Genomic DNA, 493 nt, shown 5'->3' with positions numbered 1-493 from the left:
ATGCACAGTGTTGTTATTTGCCAAATGGGAAAAAAAAGGATGAAAAAGAGGAGATTAACAGTTTGATATTGTTCAGGTTTTACACTGTGCACAGAGCTCTCTACTAAAACAACCTTGAAATGTTAATGTGAACCTGTTAAATGGCTTGTAAAGTGTAAATGTAAGGTTATGTTAAAAAATGAATAAATAAATAAAAGCGCTCTGTTCACAGTTGGCACATCTATTGTGTAGTACTGTGTGAAACTTTTGTAATGTAAGAGGGTTTCACAGTAAATAGGTGGATATTGGTGTGTTGAGGAAAAGGTGGGTCACTGTCACATGCACATAAGTGTGTATTTTGTGTCCATCCATACCTGCAGGACAGTTGGAGACAGTTGCATTCAATGTCACATAGCTGTAGCTCAGCGGAAGTTAAACGTAAAGGTAAAGGGGTTGTGTACAGTACTGTCATAAATTCCAAATCATGTACACACTTACATACATTTCTTCACAG

Source organism: Xiphias gladius, chromosome 2 (genome assembly GCF_016859285.1).
Source record: "Xiphias gladius isolate SHS-SW01 ecotype Sanya breed wild chromosome 2, ASM1685928v1, whole genome shotgun sequence".
In the NCBI taxonomy this organism is placed as follows: domain Eukaryota; kingdom Metazoa; phylum Chordata; class Actinopteri; order Istiophoriformes; family Xiphiidae; genus Xiphias; species Xiphias gladius.
The sequence above is the reverse complement of the archived record's forward strand: the minus strand, read 5'-3'. Positions refer to the sequence as shown.